Below are 15939 nucleotides of genomic sequence, written 5' to 3' on the forward strand. Positions count from 1 at the left end.
AACCATGACCCAACACTGTGGACTGAAGTTACCTGTTTTAACTTGGCCTGTATTTTACTATTACCGGTACTATTAATAGTCCATCCCACTAGGGGTTAGATTGTTAATTCCTTTACCACAGTATCAGGTCATTAACAAATTTACAGACACAATGTTGATGAAGATTCTCAGTCATTCAGGTCGTTTTTATTCAGAAGGTTGAAGACAGGCATCTGGACTTGTAGAGTTTCCTTGAAGACATTTTGCTGATCCACCAAGCAGCTTCATCCGTTCTACAATGTATCAGGCAGGACATTAAGGACGACTGTCTGCTATGTCATGAAAGGAAATGATTATGTTTACCTCTGTTTTACTGCAGATATTAGTTCTCATCATGGAGGCTGAAACTGATGCTGAAATTAGACAAATACTGCAGAACAGTGATCAAAGCCTGGCTGCTGCAGAGATCAATGAAGTTTTGGAAAGGCAGAACAACATTTCACTCAACATTGCCATCACTGGAGAGACTGGCTCTAGTAAATTTCACCTTTGTTAATGCCTTTAGAGGCATAAATGATGAAGATGATGGAGCTGCACTCACTGGTTGTAAGGAAACTACCAAAGAGGTTACAGCATACCCCCATCCAAACTATCCTAACGTGACCTTCTGGGATCTCCCTGGTATCGGTACCACCAACTTTCCAGCTAAAAAATACAAAAAGAAAGTTGGACTGGAGAAGTTTGACTTCTTCATCATAATTTCAGCTAACCGCTTCACAGAAAATGATGTCAAACTCGCTCAGGAGATCAAGAAGATGAAGAAAAACTATTCACACTCGCACGCACACCTACAGGCAATTTAGAGTGACCAATTGACCTAACATTCTAAAAACGTGCTTGTTAGAATAGAATATTCTAAGAAGCGCAACTTTAGAATTGGTCACTCTAAAGAATGAGGGAGGAAGCTGGAGAAAACCCATGCATACTTTGTCCGCTCAAAGATCGACAGTGATTTAGATAATGAAAAGAAACGCAGGACCAACTTCAACAGAGAGAAGACTCTGACAGACATCAGAAACAACTGCATTGAAGGCAAGTTTTCTGTTTTCATATTTAATCTTATTAGTAACTGTTAACTGTTGGAGCCAGATTAATTTAGAATTTACTTAAATATGTTTACAATCAGAATTTATGTTGCTACTGATTAAATTATGATTTGAATTATTTTTATAGATAAAATTCACTGATTGTATAGAATGAATGGATCGCTCCTCCCTGGCAATCAGCTCTAAAACACCTGCAGACAGGTGGGGCAAGGTGTGTGTAGGAGAAGGAAGTCAGGAGGAGGAGAGATACGGTTTTGTTACCGCAATTTGATTTAATTAGTTCTTATTTTTAATTACTTTTTGTGAAGGACAACTACGGAGAAAATCATTTTTTGTTAATAAAAGAGACAAGAAAAGCTGTGGATCTCTGCAAGTCACAAACCTCCTCCAAACAAAGGGCCATCCACTGGCCGTAACAGACACTCCACTCATGTTTTTGTCAACTAGAGTGAAAGTTATTATTAATGAATGATTGTAAGTGTTGTATTTTGTCCTTTTTGTATAACACAGGTCTTAAAGATGCAGGTCTGGAGTCTCCACAGGTCTTCCTGGTGTCCAGCTTTGAGCTCCATGAGTATTTCAATCAGGAGAGACTAGATGTTCAGATGGGAAAGAATTTATTGAAATACAGTGAATGAATGAATTAAATGTGCTTTGGCGTTCTAGACCCCGATGCGATGACCGACATCCGAAGGGGGAAAGGACAGGAGATGAGGCCGCTTAGGCAGGAATCCCCCGGGTCTAGACCTGGTGGCGGTGGTGAAGGAGCAGAAGAGCAGGGGATGAGAGGCCTTGTCCTGATGAGGAGCTGGTGGAGCTTGGGGTGGAGGAGGGTTGCCGAGATCGATTCGAAAGACAGCTGGGGAGGAGACGGGGAGATTTTTAAATGAATTGCTGAGCGGTGATTGGGCAGGAGAGGAGCGAGGGAGTTGCTCTCTATTACCCAGCTGATTAGGTGAGAGGCAGAAAAGAGCAAAGGGGCGAGGGAGCAGGCGGGACAGGAGTGAGGAGGACGAGAGGGAAGCGGTTGGAGGGAAGTGATGAAAGAGAGGAAATAGTCTTCCTGATTGAACTTGCGCTAAGAGCTTCATTTCAATCAGGAGAGACTAGATGTTCAGATGGGAAAGAATTTATTGAAATACAGTGAATGAATGAATTAAATGTGCTTTGGCGTTCTAGACCCCGATGCGATGACCGACATCCGAAGGGGGAAAGGACAGGAGATGAGGCCGCTTAGGCAGGAATCCCCCCAAAAGAATTAGAAGCAGACGGAGGAAAAGAATTGATACTTACAATACTCGTGGCTCTAAATGAGAACCGGGGAGAGAGAGAGAACATGGTTAGAGACAACACAGAAGGATGATTAAACCTGCCAGTAAAGCAGGAGAGAGCTGTGTGAACGTAAGTAGGGTAAAGTGTAGGGGAGCAAGGCCTGCGGGCAGCCCGGGGCCGAGGCAAGGGTTGTGATCTGGGCGGATTGGAGCCCGCTGGCCGTGACGATAAGGGGTTATGAGAAACGGAGCCCACTGGCTATGACCTTAGGGGATAGGGTAGCGATCGAAGCCCACTGGCTGTGAGAGTGAGGATATGAGAAACGAGCCCACTGGCTGAGACATTAGGGGGTGAGTTAGCAATCGGGGCCCACTGGCTGTGAGAGTGAGGATATGAGAAACGAGCCCACTGGCTGAGACATAAGGGGGTGAGTTAGCAATCGGGGCCCACTGGCTGTGAGAGTGAGGATATGAGAAACGAGCCCACTGGCTGAGACATAAGGGGGTGAGTTAGCAATCGGGGCCCACTGGCTGTGAGAGTGAGGATATGAGAAACGAGCCCACTGGCTGAGACATAAGGGGGTGAGTTAGCAATCGGGGCCCACTGGCTGTGAGAGTGAGGATATGAGAAACGAGCCCACTGGCTGAGACATAAGGGGGCGTGTTAGCAATCGGGGCCCACTGGCTGAGAGAGTGAGGATATGAGAAGCGAGCCCACTGGCTGAGACGTTAGGGGGTGTGTTTCGCAATCGGGGCCCGCTGCTGTGAGAGTGAGGATATGAGAAGCGAGCCCACTGCTGAGACATTAGGTGAGTTTAGCAATCGGGACCCACTGGCTATGAAAATGAGCATGTGATTAGCAAAACGCAGCCCACTGGCTATGAGAAATGGGGGTATGATTAGCGAACTGAAGCCCACTGCTGGGAAAATAGGGTTATGATTAGCAAACTGAAGCCCACTGGCTGCTAGAATGGGGTTATGATTAGCAACTGTCGCCCTCTGGCTGTGCAAATGGGGATATGCGAGCGGGCGAGATAGAATTGCGACCAGCCTGATGGCTGCGAAGGGGGGGCAGGAGGGTGCATACTTCGGCCGCAGCTGATGGAGAGAGAGAGCTCCAGCATAACGGGACGGCGTGCTTCGCCAAACCACCACCACCAGTAGATGAAGAGGAAAAGAGGAACTCACCAGGGACGGAGAGATCTTTGAACCGCGAGGATGTGATTAGTGTCTGGGCGGATGTAGGATGCGAAGGCTGAGGAGGACCATCTGCCCAGTAGTTGCAGGGATGATGGAGGAATACCTTGAGCTGCCGCTGACATTGTTGCTCCTATTCTAAATGAATGACCTGAATAATGCTTGGGGGATAATTGAGATCTGACGAGCAGCTGTTTGAAGTGGGCAGAAAACCAATTTCTGGACAGAGGGAGGTTACCCGGGACGAGGAGAAGGGGAGCTTGAGAATCTGTATGGGGGCGGACCCGTAAATAACGGACCATGGATATGAATGGACAGAAGGGTGAGTCGGTGCGGGCTACGATCACGGAGCAAGCGCCGCTGCATTTGGTATGTTTCAGAGTCAGCTTATAGTGATCGGGATAAAACACTAGGTCTGAGAAGGTTACGTCTACTGAGGGATCGAAAGAGAGGGAGGCTGTGGAGAATTCGCCTATTCTGAGAAACCCATAGAAAGCTAGGAGGCAGGTAGCTTCCAGAAGGGAGTCGATGTAGGGAGTGAATACGCCTGATCTGATGGAGGAAACCAGTTTGTGCAGGAGAGAGAGGGTTAGCGGTCGCCTGCTATCTATGGGGGGAGGAGAGGTCTTTGATATACCTTTAAGTAACAGTTTCACTGAGGGGTTAGTGAAAAAACCTGGAGAGGATGGATCGAAGCATCTAACGTTGAACTGAATGCCAGATAGCAGAGATTTAATGTATGGTAATTTGAAATGGCGAACCTCCAAGCAATAACAAATGAAGGCACAGATAGTGTTAATTAGAACGGGTTTGAGGGGGACATGGACAGATAAACAGAAAGAGGCAAAAATTTTCCAGGCAAAATCATAAGATTTCAGAGTGGATGAAGCTAGACCTTTCCTCATGTAAAAGCTAGCAGAATTTAAATAGTGGTTGAGGGGATCGGAGTTTAGGATAAGGCTAGAAGGTGGAAAGGAGGGACCGGGACCGGTTGGGAGTTGGCTTCGGGGCAGATACTCCGGAATGTCTGAAAATTGAAACGAGACAGAGAGTCGGCAAGTGAGTTAAAGTGACCGGGCACGTGACGAGCTGTGACGATGAAGTTGTGACTGACCGAGGACCAAGTGATGCTTCTCATAAAAGGCATGATTTCTTTTGATGAGGAGCGCCCTTTGTTAATTATTTCGGTGACCGCTTGGTTATCGCAGAGAACGGAGATACGTTTGCGCCGCCAGAAGTGACCCCAGATGTGGCAAGCGGCTGCAATGGGGTAAATTTCGAACAGCGCCGAGGAGGCGGGGAATTTTGAAAATTGCGAGGGCCAGCTGCTTGCGAACCACTGGCCGTGGAAAAACCCCCCAAAACCTACGGATGGTGCGGCGTCTGTGAACAGCCTGAGAGAGTCGGAAGATTGAACTACGTCATCGTAAAAAAAAGAGACACCGTTCCAATGCTCTAGCAGGCTGGACCAGAAGCGCAGATCTGAGCGACAGCCCTCGTCCAGTGACACGCAGTCATGCAGGTTAGGGACCGAAGAAGCTGTGTCTAGGAGACGGGAGATGAAAGAGCGGCCCTGTGGGATGACGCGCGTGGCGTAATTTAAGTGACCCAGGAGGGAGAGTAGCTGCTGTTTGGTGATTAGGTGTTTACGGCAGAAGGATTTGGAGATATCGCGGATACGATCTAACTTCTCAGATGGGAGAGACGCTTTCATTTCGACCGTGTCTAGCATAATGCCGAGGAACTCCAGGCGGGTTTTCGGGCCGAGAGTTTTTTCCTCGGACAGCGGAACGCCTAGGTGGCTAAAGCAGGCTTTTAGCTTTAACAGGGACGAACCCGTGCCGTCCTGGGGGGGATCTATGAGGAGAAAATCGTCCAACAGGTGGATCACGGAGGGAATTCTGATTTTGTTCAGCAAGATCCAGCACAACGCCTCCGACACGAGATTGAATATAGCGGGGCTGCTTCTGCATCCGAAGGTGAGACGAACAGCGAAGTAGAATTTTTTGTCCCACTTAATGCCCAAAAGATTCCACTGCGAAGGGTGAACGGGGACGATTTTGAATGCGTCGGTAATGTCGGCTTTGGAAAGCCAAGCGCCCTGCCCCGAAAGCTTAATGAGTTTTATGGCGTTATCTACCGAGGCATAATGCAGGGAAAAGGGGTCGGGTGGAATCATGCTGTTCACGCTGGCGAAGGAGCCGGAGCGGGGTGCGGACAGATCGAAGATTAATCTCTTTTTTCCGGAGTATTTACGAGTGGCTACGCCGATGGGGCTTGTACGAAAGGGATAGAAGGGGGGGGGAGTTAAAGGGACCCACTATATAGCCTTTGCTTAATTCCTTCTCCAACAACTGGATGACTACAGCCTTATCAGTAAGAGCGGATTGAAGGTTTTTTGCCACGTACGAGATTGAGAGGGGAGCGAGAACTCCGATTTGAAAACCTTGAGAGAGACCAGAGAGCAGGTGATCGACGAACACAGAGTCTGGATGGGAAGACAATTCTGCCGCTAGGCGAGAAATGTTTATTGGTGTGGAAGGGTGGCTTTTCAGAATGTCTTTGAAGCTCTCCGGTTTTGCAGCAGCGGAGGAATCCGAGCCGGTGGACGGCGGGGGCACACGGACCTGGGGTGCGCATCCTTGCATGTGCTGCAGATGTGGAGGAAATGACAGCCGGGGTGAGTACAGACGTTTTCGTTGAAATTATTGCATATGGGCATGTTGTTAAGATAGTGAACCTGACGGCCTTGTTTGTCCGAAGCAGGGCGGACGGGGGCCGGATGCAGGGAGCGGGAGGCAGAGGGGTGAAAAGGCACTGAGGGACACAGGATGGCTGTGTGGCCGGGGGTACCGCAGGAATTACACGAAATCATTTGCGAGCCGCCGACGACCATCACCAGTAGCTCGGTGTCCAGGACGGACCAGTCCAGGCGGGTATTGAAGTGGGAGATGTGGAGCGCTGCCTTGCTTGAGAATGCCTTGTGATAATGGTAGAATATGTTTTTCCCGTATTTGATGTGGAGGTCTGCAATAATAGCCAGATAGTAATCCAATTCTGTGCGCCTGTCGGGGAAGACTGAGCAGATGACGTCACGAAACACCCCAAAAGCCACCACGAACTGCCCCATCGTCAGATCATTATTGAGCCGGGGATCGGCTGATTTCAGGATGGCCGTGAAATTTTCTCCGGAAGCCACTGATTTTTCGCATAGCGGGGAAGGAAGAATGAGGCTCACCAGATTAATGTCCCTGCCCTGCAGGATTTTTGCCCTCAGGCACGGAGAAATATTGGCAGAATGAGATATAAATGGCCTACCCAGAGAAGGAGCGGGCCGGGCTGAAGCCAGAGTGTGAGCGGAGGAGGCTGGTGGAGGTGAGCGGGGGGTGGCGGCGGCTGACTGGATGGCGGAGAGTGGAGGAGGCCGAGCGGCTGGAACGGCCGGGATGATTGGTGAGGGAGAGATATGCGCTCCTTCTAGCGCCTGCAGGCGGAGGTCGATGGAGTGAAGGGATGAGGACAGGTGTTGGAGCGTGGTGATCAGCGCATTTGAGGGCGAGGGAGGAGGGGCAGCAGCAGCTGCGGGAGCGGCGATGGCAGCCGAGGGACGTTGACGTTTAGCCCGAGGGGCAGAGGTGGAGGCCGGCTTTTTCCCCTTTTTTCGACCGCGAGCGGTCGCCGGAGGCGCTGGGGCAGGGGAGTCGGAATCAGGTTGTGGAGGGGGAGACTGCTCGGAGAGAGCAGGAGAGGCGACTAACAGCAACAGACCTTGAAGCTGGGAGTTGGAGAGGTCGGGAGCGGGATTGATGCCGGCCTCCCGCAGGGTGGAGCGGCGGGAGCTGCGGCGTAGAATCACCGGTTCGTGATCTGAGAGATCCTCGGGGACGAAGTCCGATTCGGCTGGGGGTGCTCTGCGAGCGGAATGGGCCATGATAATCGAAAAGGCGAATGATAGAACGTGGCTGACATTTGCCGAGATCGATTCGAAAGACAGCTGGGGAGGAGACGGGGAGATTTTTAAATGAATTGCTGAGCGGTGATTGGGCAGGAGAGGAGCGAGGGAGTTGCTCTCTATTACCCAGCTGATTAGGTGAGAGGCAGAAAAGAGCAAAGGGGCGAGGGAGCAGGCGGGACAGGAGTGAGGAGGACGAGAGGGAAGCGGTTGGAGGGAAGTGATGAAAGAGAGGAAATAGTCTTCCTGATTGAACTTGCGCTAAGAGCTTCATGACTTCTCTCTGCTACAGGAGACATTAGAGAAAGAACTTCCTGAACACAAGAGGAACGCTCTGCTGATGACCACACCCATCACCAGCCTGGAGATCATTGAGAGAAAGAAAAATGCTTTTAAGTCTCAAATTAAATACTATGCTGTTGCATCTGCAGCTGGAGCAGCTGTTCCTGTTCCTGGTCTTTCTATTGCTGTTGATGTAGGCATACTGATTGCTGCTATCACACAGTATGTACATGGGTTTGGCCTTGATATTCCAACAATGAAGAGGCTTGCTGACAGAACACGTATGTCATATGATGATCTGCGTGATGTCATTGTTTCACCACTGGCTGCAGCAGAAATAACTAAGGAGCTAATATTGAAGGTGCTGGCCACTCTGTCAGGCACAGCTTTTTTAATGGCAGCAGAGGAAGGGTCCAGGTTCATTCCATTTATTGGAATTCCTGTAGCAGCGGCTCTCTCTTCTTTCACAACCAGCAGAGTTCTGAATTACATCCTCAACATGCTCGCTGAAGATGCACAGAGAGTCTTTAAAAAGGCCTTTTCACAGTTGACTTTACTTTAACAAAAATTTGTTGTCTCAGAAAAAAATTACCTTATAATTAAAACTAAATCCTAGTAAAGATAAAAGAAGGCTTAAGGTAAAAAACTGTGGAGAGGAGGACTTAGGAGGACTTAACTGTATACAGTAAATTCTTCTGTCGTTTTGTATGTAGTGTTTGTGCAACTTTGTGTTGGTTGGGGATGGGAATGGGATGTACACTGTGTACATTGTTTTTGTGGGAAAAATAAAATAAAGTGTTACCGTGTATTTTCATGTTCTGAGTATAAAAACAATATTCTCAAATATTTTACAACACACTTATGTATGTATGTACTGTCTGTTGTCAGTGTAACACTGAACCAAAAAACCAAGTCATTGGAAAACACTCCACCAAACTCCACTCCGTTTTACACTTAGCACTTCAGTGTTCAGCTGGTTCTTATAGATGTCTAATCATATGATGGTTTGTGTGTGTCATTTGAAAACATAAACCCATTTTGAGAAGAAATAACATTGTTTAGAATGTAATGTTTCATTTTGCAGGAGAATTGAGGGGTTTTGCCTATAGTGTGTGTTATTTTTGAATGTGTGTAAACAATTGAGAAAAACTGTAAACATTTGTGAGTCTGTAACAAACGTAATGAGAGTTTGCTGACCTCTGGTGGTTTCTGTGGAGAACAAGTTTACAGTTTTTATATTTGGATATAGTGGTTTGTTCTGTCATCACTGTTCACTTAGATATTACTAATACACAGGGTCGGCCCAAGCCTTTATGGGGCCCTAAGCAAAAATTTCACCTGGGCATCAGATGCTTCATCATCCTATAGGCTGCACTGTGTGCACGCTACTGAATGTGTAATATCATCAAAAATAGAAAATAAATATATTTTATCATGGACTTTTGGTGTTAGGGAGTTAGGAAACCGTCTACTGGAGGGAGACAGAGACAGGGTTTGTGTTTTAATGGTACCTTATATTATGGACTTTGCAGACAAACAAACAGACATGAAACAAAGAATCTGAATGGCCATTTCAAGTTGTTATCAATTTCAACATTACATGGTTACAATCGAAGTGATTGTACCTTGAATGTTATTCATTCAACTTCACTCATCTCTCCCAATGTCCATATGAAACAGTGTGGAAGTTGTCTGTGTGGAGAAGGACGTGGCCTCTCCTACCAGCCTAGCTTGGAAAGGGGACTCCTCAGGCTTGAGGTGGAAAAGTCTTTTCCCATCTTGAGTTGAGATGAATTGAGTTCAGGCTCTAGGCCTTATCAGTAGCTCGCCATCAAAACCTGGCCTGGATGAGACACAGGGCCAGGGTTTCAGTGTGCACACAAATAACAGTAATTATTACTAGCTGCATTAAATACATTTGATACAATGATTGAAGGAGTGAGAGCTCTTACCGTTAATACAAGATCATCAAACAATCCATATGCAGTCTCGTCTTTATTTACGTTTAGTTTTATTTTGAAAGTCCATGTTTCCACCTGTGTTTTACTTCCTTGTTTCCCGCCTTTAGGATTGCTTGCCCTGCCCTGATGTGACTCACCTGTGTCTTGTTACCCTTCTGTATTTAAGTCCTGTGCTCCCCTTTGTTCTTGTTAGTCCGTCCATGGCGTGTTCCTGTGTGTGACAGCTCAGATCATAGAACATCACACCATCAATTATCACACCTATGCAGACGACACAGCTTTATATATCAGTGTCATCACATGACTACAGTCCCTTACACTCACTAAGTAAGTGTACTCAACAAATCAGTGAGTGGATGAGCCAGATCTTTCTCCAGCTCAATGCTGACAAAACAGAGATGATTGTTTTTTGCCCCAAAAATGAAAGAGCTAAGATCGGTGCTTACCTTGACTCCATGTCACTGAAGTTCACAGACCAAGCCAGAAATCTGAAACCTGAATTTTAACACCCACGTAAAAGCCATTACTAAGTCTGCCTATTACCACCTGAAAAACATTGCTAGGATCAAGGGCTTTCTGTCCAAACAAGACACAGAAAAACTTATTCATGCATTTATTTTCAGTAGGCTAGATTATTGTAACGGCATCCTCACAGGTCTGTAAAAAATCAATCAGGCAGCTGCAGCTGGTCCAAAAATGCTGCTGAGAGTATGTTGATGAAGATTCTCAGTCATCCAGGTCATCATACGGGAAGATTGAAGCAAGGCATCTGGACTTGTAGAGTTTTCTTGAAGACGTTTCACTGCTCATCCAAGCAGCTTCATCAGTTCTAACTGTTTGGTGGGGAAACATGGTTTATATGTGATTACAGACCTCAGTGGGTGGGTCTGGGTTTGTTTTTATGTTGCCCTGTGATGGACTGGTGACCTGTCCAGGGTGTACCCACCTCACCAGTAGTTAGCTGGGATAGGCTCCAGGCCCCCGTGACACTGCTCTGTGTGTGTGTTGTCGGGGGGCACAAACATGATCCACTGAGAAGTTTCCCTCTCACCCTCTGACCTCTCCTCTACTCTCCTTAGTCTGGCTCATACTGGGTAATATCATCTCATAATCTGTGTTTACTGTCTTCCTGGTAGTTTTGTGCCTCGCTCTCTCTCTCTTTGCAGGTCTCAAGACCTGCATACTGACCTGCAGTCCGGCCCCTGATCTCTCCTGTGCTCATTGACTTTATTAGCCCCTGCTGCTCATCTTTGCTTTGATTACTATCAAATTACCATTACTACTTATGGACTGACGATATATAGATATCCATTATAATATAATCACTGTTTCATCTTGCTGTCATGTTTGCTCTGTACTGTATCATGTTTGCTGCATGTTTGCTCCTCTCTCTCTCTCTCTCTCCTTCATCCTCTCTGTCCTGTCTCCCTCTTCTTCTCCTCCTCTACCCGGCCGACTAGCAGCAGGACTGGTTCCTCCTTAAGTAGACGGGTCCTGCTCAAGCTTTCTTCCTCTTAAGTTTTTCCTTGCCACAGTGCTCTTAGGGGGTTCAGGCTCTGGGTCTCATGCTCTGAGTTTCTGTGAAGCGCTTTGAGACAATTTCTGATTGTAAAATGCGCTATATAAATAAAATTGAATTGAATTGAATTGAATTGAATGCACACAAACTGAAATCATCAATTTGACATTCATGCTGCTGTTCATGGAAGAAAGATGTATCCCACATGATGTGTGTTTAGTTGTGCCAAAAAGAGATAGAGACAACACACACACAGACATGCCTTTATTTAGCCTAAAACAATAAGTACTACAACAGAGCTGAACATATTCATACTCCAGTGTTACATTTTCTTTAGAAATTAAAGTTTATTAATTTCATTACTTAGATCCATGCCCCTGGATGGTAACTGGCCTCTCATCTTTATTTTCATACATTTTGTTACACTGAACGACAATTTGGAGGAAAGGGGATATGAATGACCCATGATCCTCTGTTAGATTAACAACAGAATATGTGCTTCCAGCTATTAAATTTAAGCCTGACATTCAATCATTTTGGTCTGTCTCTATAAATAAAGATTTGCTTCTTCGACTGATTAACACATAAATGTGTTGACCATATATAGCCTGTATATAGTCTCTAACTTGTACCAAGGTCTATGTGCTGTTCTGTGCTGTAGGTGATCCATGCACTGTGTATTTTAGCACGAATATACTGTATGTTTTACCTCTGTTAGCACTCAAAGCGCTTACATTGAGATGCATTATTCATTCACACCACATTCACACAGTGGTAAACTACCAGTGGTAGCCCCTGGGGGAGACTGACAGAGAGGTGGCTGCCAAGGTGCGCCTACGGCCTCTCTGACCACCGCCATACACATTCATACAATGCGGCAATGGGTAAAGTGCCTTGCTTGCTAAAGAGCTGGACAACCCTGCTCTACTGAGCCACTGCTGCCCATGAGACCTTGGAGAATAAGTTTCCTGGATATAAGAAGAACGCTCTGCTCATTGCCATGCCAACCATCAACCCAGAGAAAAAGAAAGAAGCTTTCCATTCCCAAATTGGTTGCTGGTTGAAGTTGTCACTTAAAGTTTTCTGATGACTGCAGTTGTTGGGTGTATGTGGTAGACTGGAGGAGAAGTACAGGAGGCTGGTGGACAGATTTGTGGAGTGGGCTGGAGGGAATCACCTACTGCTTAACCAGAGCGATGGTGATTGACTTCAGGAGGAAGGGAACAGCATCGCTGCCCCTTTGCATCTTGGGTAAGGATGTACAAGTATCTGTGAGGGACCATCGAGAGCAGACTCAGCCGGAAGACTGTACCATGTACAAGAAGGCCTGCCACAACTTTCGTCATTTTGAATTCTTACCTTTTCCTCCTTTTAGATGCCACTGAGATCAGGAGAGACTAAGGTGATTGAATGAAAAATATTTTTTTGAAATACAAATAACATATAAAATGTGCTTTGGCGTTCTAAACCCCGATGCAATGACCAACATCCAAAAACGGAGGAAAGGGCAGGACGTGAGGCCACTTTATCAGGAATCCCCCAGGTCTAGACCTGGTGGTGGTGAAGGAGCTGGAGAGGTGGGAATAGGAGACCTGCACTGTTGACCAAAACATTTAAATGTATTTGCTGAGCTGTGATCGGGCAGGAGAGGGACAGATCGACAGCTGATTGGTGGGGGAGGTGCTCTAAATTAACCACCTGATTAAAGTAAGAGGTTAGACTGAGAGGGGATATGCGAGAAGAGAGATAGCGCGTGTGGAGGATGAAGAGGGAGAGATCGGAGTGGCGGTTGGAAAATGATGAAGATGAGTGGTAGTCTTCCTGATTGAACTTGCGCTAAGAGCTTCATAACAGAAATATACCTGGAATAATACCAGAAGAATGGCTGCCTGTTTAATTAGTCTTAGAAACACAAAAACTATGCACTTGCAGCACCAAAGTTATATCAAGCGGTAGCTTGGAAACTTACACAACACATAACAGTTGGCGAAGGGTCAAATTTGTGACGGCGCCACAGCCACTGCTGCGTTTTTGATAACTTTTGGTCCCCAACAGTGGTGGAACTTAACATTTTGTACTTCGTTACTGTACTGAATGTGACGGAGCTCAGGAGGGAAGGGGAAAACTATTTAGGGTGCTAACAATGCCACCTGGGGAGGCGAGGGCCTCAACCCAGGAAATAAGAAAAGGACACATGCAGGTTCGAATCATACGCAGGGCAAGGATCGGGTACCACAAAAAAAAAACAAAATTATTTAATTACAGAAATCAAGAGTAAGATCCATAGACCATGTTTAAAAATAATTATAAAATATGTTGCCAGTTCAGCGAGATGGGTTGGGATGGCCCCGCAAAATAAAATACTGACAAGGCTGTGGCTCACCAGGGGCAGAGGAACAAATCAATAAGGGATCAAACTTCACACCCGTGGCACTACACTCCAAATGGAAAATCGTGAAGAAAACCCACCACCAGGGAAGGGGGACCACCACCGCTGGGCCACAGCTCCTGTACAACACACAAATAAAATTAATCACAGACCACAGGAACAACAACCACATCGACAAAATAGCAACACAGCAGCGCCCATCCACACTCACACACAAATAACCCCAAAATAAAGACAATAAAATTAACCCAAAACAGCAATCCAAACACTCAGCAACTCAGATTTATGCAGGTGTGGATGCGGCTATAAACTTGCTGGCCCAGAATCCACGAACGAGGACCAATAAGCAGTGGCGGTTCTACATTGAATTACTCCCCGGGCAAGACCCCCCAGGACCAGAACAGCAGCACCCGTCGGTGCAAGGATGAAGCAGAGGGGGAGGAAATCCACACCACGCTGTGCAGCCACACTGAGCTCTGGTGCGCCAGTCCCGCCACCACCACTGCAGCAGATCAGAACACCGTCAGCACAGGGAGATCTCATTAATTACAGGAGTGTGACAACTCACCACACCAATGCCACAGGTGGAACCAAGGCAAAAGAGGACCGCAACCCCCGCCGCACACACGCTGCCACCATACACTCTACAAAAAGTCATGCGGCATTGAAGTTCATCTCGGTAACCAAACATAACTCACATGACTCGTATGCCGTTCGAAGCACTCAACTGCTTCAAACGTCACTGAAGTGGTTCAAACGTCACTAGTCACGTGACCGAGGCAAGCCTCGGCACAGTGGTTCGAAACAATTGCTTCATGAGCTACCGTGCATGTGTCGGAGCCTCGGGTGTCAGAGGACCATCCTTAACTATAATTACCTTTAATTTAACACTGTCTTCAACATAACACTACACAGATCAATTCAACTTTATGACCACACTTTTACAGTGTCAATCAACATGCTTAAAGTGTCTTTATGAAATTTACCAACACCTGTGTGTCAGTACTTCACCAAACTGGAAGCATAAGATGCAAGACTGCAAGAGGTCCACCTCAGTCTGCATAGCCACATAGGTGGGGAGGGGGCCTTAGCTCAACCACCCAGACCTTCACCTGCCTTACTATTAGCAAAAACACATATATACCCCCCCTAACTGCGCTCCTCACTGATGGTGCAAATCATGACGTGTGTCTTGTGGATCTGTCTTCATCACTCACAGTGTTTTAGTTAAGGTTACTTGAGGCTGATGAGGTTAATACTTCCTTCATTAGAACGTTTTATTAACTTTGTAAGTATATATTTGGTGTGTGAGTACTTTTACTTTTAATACTTTAAGTACATTTAAAAGTAAGAACTTAAGACTTAAGTAGGATTGTTGATGTAGCACTTCTACTTTTACTTGAGTATATATATTGCTGGGTATTTGTACTTTTACTTAAGTAACAAGCTTCAGTACTTCCTCCACCACTGGTCCCAACTCCTTAAGGGCAAGCACACAAATTTTCAGCTTGATGGGACATTTCCCCTAGGAGGAGTTTGCAAAAGTTAAAAAAAGCAAAACATAAACTGACTGTCTATGTAGGGACAAAATGTACTGAGGATTCAAAACATTCAAAACTAACATGGTGACTTTAGCTTTACCCAACTGCTGTAGCTAGTTAGCCTGCAACATCGCATGAAATATTCATAAATATATAAACAGTATTTCAATCATGACAGACTCACTGTCATTCTGAACAGAGTGCAACAATCACTCATCATTTTCCAACATCCACATTTATGAATAGCTTCAGTTATTTTAATGTGTCTTCTTTGACAGTCTTCTTAGACCAGGGGTGTCCAAACTTTTTGGCTCAGGGGCCACATTGGTGTAAAAACAACAAATTGTCATGGCATGAATTTTACATGCTGGCAACCGGGAGATTGCTTTTTTATATTTTATATTTATTTTGTTTTTTTTTCACTATGCATTGTTGATCTAAAAACGGTCTGACTTGGATACATGACGGTTAAAATAAATAAATAAATTGAATGCAATTTTTTTACAGTGCATTGTGTCATGTTCTGCGTCCAGATACCCGATTGGCCAGTGTCAATCAAACTCCTCCCGTCCCGTGTCTCCTGTAGTGCAGAATGCGTACTGAAAACAGGTTTTGATCTTTGGTTTCATTCTATAATACTGGACCTAATTTTCTATGAAGGTTTGAACTCTGACAGTGTTTAATAAACAAGAGAGAAAAGTGTGAGAATGTTACTGCCTGTCTGAGAAAAGTGTATGTAGTG

The 15939-nt window shown here is 46.1% G+C and overlaps 1 pseudogene; it reads left to right on the forward strand.

The window, feature by feature from the left end:
* The first annotated feature begins 373 nt into the window (after window positions 1-373).
* Window positions 374-8349, forward strand: LOC114427854 (interferon-inducible GTPase 5-like; annotated as a pseudogene).
* Window positions 8350-15939: the final 7590 nt, after the last annotated feature.

This window comes from Parambassis ranga, chromosome 22 (genome assembly GCF_900634625.1).
Source record: "Parambassis ranga chromosome 22, fParRan2.1, whole genome shotgun sequence".
NCBI classification, from domain to species: domain Eukaryota; kingdom Metazoa; phylum Chordata; class Actinopteri; family Ambassidae; genus Parambassis; species Parambassis ranga.